The 2,919-nt window shown below is 41.0% G+C and overlaps 1 pseudogene; it reads left to right on the top strand.

The window, feature by feature from the left end:
• Positions 1–2,473: 2,473 nt before the first annotated feature.
• Positions 2,474–2,806, top strand: LOC110596466 (annotated as a pseudogene).
• Positions 2,807–2,919: the final 113 nt, after the last annotated feature.

Consider the following 2,919-nt stretch of genomic DNA (forward strand, 5'->3'; position numbering starts at 1 on the left):
ACCTCCTGAGGATGGGTGTTCCTGGCTTAAGTCCTCAAGATTGATTCGGAATAAATAATCTTAAAATATTTTACTTACTTTGGCATCTTTGCCAACAGCCTAATATAATCACAAGGGTTTCTATAGAAGGAAGGCAGAGGGGTCAGAGAGAAAAGAAGATTCTACTCTACTGGCTTTGAAGATGGAGGGAGAGGCATGAGCCAAGGGAATGAAGGAGCTCTCTGAAGGCAGTACCTTTTCTCACTGTGATTGTAAACACTGTATAGGAATTTGAATAATTAGCTTGCTTGGTTATAAAACGGTTTGCTGTACTGTCCCGAGGGGCAAATTCTCCATCAACCTGCCGCCATTGGTGCTCTCCCATGATTTTTTTTTTTTTAGTTGGAGTCTCATTCTGTTGCCCAGACTGTAGTGCAGTGGCCGCTCCCGGCCATCACAGTCTCAACCTGCTGGGCTCCAGCGATCCTTCCGCCTCAGCCTTCCAAGTAGCTGGAACTACAGGTGCGTGCTACCACGCCCAGCTAACTTTTTGATTTATGGTAGAGATGAATCCCAGGTAGGTCTCGAACCCATGAGCTCAGGCAATCCACTCACCTCAGCCTCCCAAAGCGCGGGATTACAGGCTGAGCCACTGAGTCCGGCTTCTCCCATGATTTTTAATAAATCAATGTCTCTCTGGGAGAGCGCCAGGTGATTTCTTTCTGACAGGTGAAGAACCTTACTTACGTGCAAGCCCTCTCAGATTTGGGCTACCACATTACAACACTATATACCTTTTATCACAAATCCTTTGGTTAAAATAATTCATAGTTTAACCATGGACATGTATTTTTTTAATGTGAATATTAGTTGAGTTTATTGGGCTCACTTCTCCAAAACTCCAACCCCTTCCTTCCTGAGCATTTTTTCAACTTCTGCCCCTCTCAGACACTCTCCTAACCTCTTATTCAGCCAACAGCTTCTTTCCTCTTAGTCTTGGCACAAGACAGAACCAACTGGTAGATCCTTCTGAAATAAGGCAGGAGAAGACACAGTTGGATGAAGAATATTCCCAGGATTGGGTCCAAGCCCTATAAGAGCTCTGGAGCAAACTCCCAAAGCCACATTTGTAGGGTGGATGACCCTAGGGCTTATCTCACAATGGGCCAAAAGGCCTGGGAGCGCTCAGATCACAGGAGTGCCTGCTGTTACCACTGAAAAAGCTCATAGGAACCAAAAGGAAAAGGCTAAGGCCAGCTCTGCCATTTACTAGTGGGTCCCTTCAGTGTGAGTTTCAATTTCTCACTGATGAAATGAATAAGGGAAGGATGTTTAGATTTTCCAACCCTGAGTCTTTCTTTTTCCAGCCTCAGCTATATTTCCTCTAAACGTGACCTGGTAGGTCCAAGGTCAGCCATCATACCATCATGTATTGAGCTGGTCTATGGCAACTCATACATTTTACATGGGAAACTGGACTTCAAAGAGACAAATGCATTTGTTCAAGGTCACACTTCATAATAAGTGTGAGAATCAATGGAACCTCCTGTGACCACTCAGATCCTAGGTTCCTTTGCCATGATTTGCCCTATGGTTGTATGAGAACCTATGACCACTCACTTAAACCCTAGGAGTCCTTGGTCACAGTTTGCCCTGTGTAGGTACAGAATGGTGGATACAGTGGGCTGGCCCTCGACATCCATTCCAACCTCCCATCTGTCTTTCAGTACTGGAGGGACTGGAAAGAGTAGAATATATACTGTATTATCTTCTCAATATAAAGTTTAAGAACACACAAAACGAATCAAGGGTGATAAAAAAATCTAGACCATGGTTATTGGATATGTGAGGTAACAATGATTGACTGGAAAGTAGCAAAAAGGACTTTTCTGGGTAGGCAGCACAACTGTATTCATGTGCTGAAACTCATTCAACTGTGTACTTAAAATCTGTATGTTTTTTGGACATAAACTATACTTCAATAAAAAACTTCAAATATCTATCTTAGAGGGATGAGAATTTACTGAGATATTGTTTAGTATGATAGGTTCAATAAATACTAGTAGGGAAAGTCGTAATTATTATTTATATTAGTTTGGTTATATTAGTTTTCTTTTGGTAGAATTTGCCAAGCAAATTTTACCCATCTTTTTACTTTCTAAGTTTCTGCATTATGCTATAGATACACCTTTGATAAACATTACTTTGATGTTATTTTTAAACATGTCTATTTGCATTGTTGTAATTGCAGCTGTATTTGCAGTCATATCTACCTACTTGTTTTGTTCTATACCACGTATTATGTTTTCTTTTTTCTCCTTTCTTGGTCTTCTTTTGATTTGATTGGGCTTTTCTCTTAGTCTATTTCATTTTATTATCTACTAATTAGGAAGTTAAGTACTTTATTTATTAATGAAGTATTATCCTTTCTCGCTCCCCGGGCATCTTGGCAGCTGCTTTTGGTTGGGGGCTGTCCTGCACCTAAGGCAGGAAGATGGTGGCCGCAAAGAAGATGAAAATATCATTGGAGTCCATCAACTCAAGGATCCAACTCATTATGAAAAGTAGAAAGTACGTGTTGGGGGACAAACATACTCTGAAGATGATCAGACAAGGCAAAGTGAAGTTGGTCATCCTCACCAACAACTGTCCGGCTTTGAGGAAGTTTGAAATAGAGTACTACGTTATGTTGGCCAAAACTGGTGTCCACCACTACAGTGGCAATAATATTGAATTGGCCACAGCGTGTGGAAAATACTACAGAGTATGCACACTGGCTATCATTGATCCAGGTGATTATGATATCATTAGAAGCATGCCAGAATAGACTGGTGAAAAGTTAATCATACAAAATTGTTCTTTATAATAAAACTTGGCAGAACTTGTTTTTTTTTTTTTGAGTTGGAGTCTCACTCTGTCGCCCAGACTGGAGTGCAGTAG

This window comes from Carlito syrichta, unplaced genomic scaffold (assembly GCF_000164805.1).
Source record: "Carlito syrichta isolate Samal-C Ts95f unplaced genomic scaffold, Tarsius_syrichta-2.0.1 Scaffold107891, whole genome shotgun sequence".
Taxonomy (NCBI): domain Eukaryota; kingdom Metazoa; phylum Chordata; class Mammalia; order Primates; family Tarsiidae; genus Carlito; species Carlito syrichta.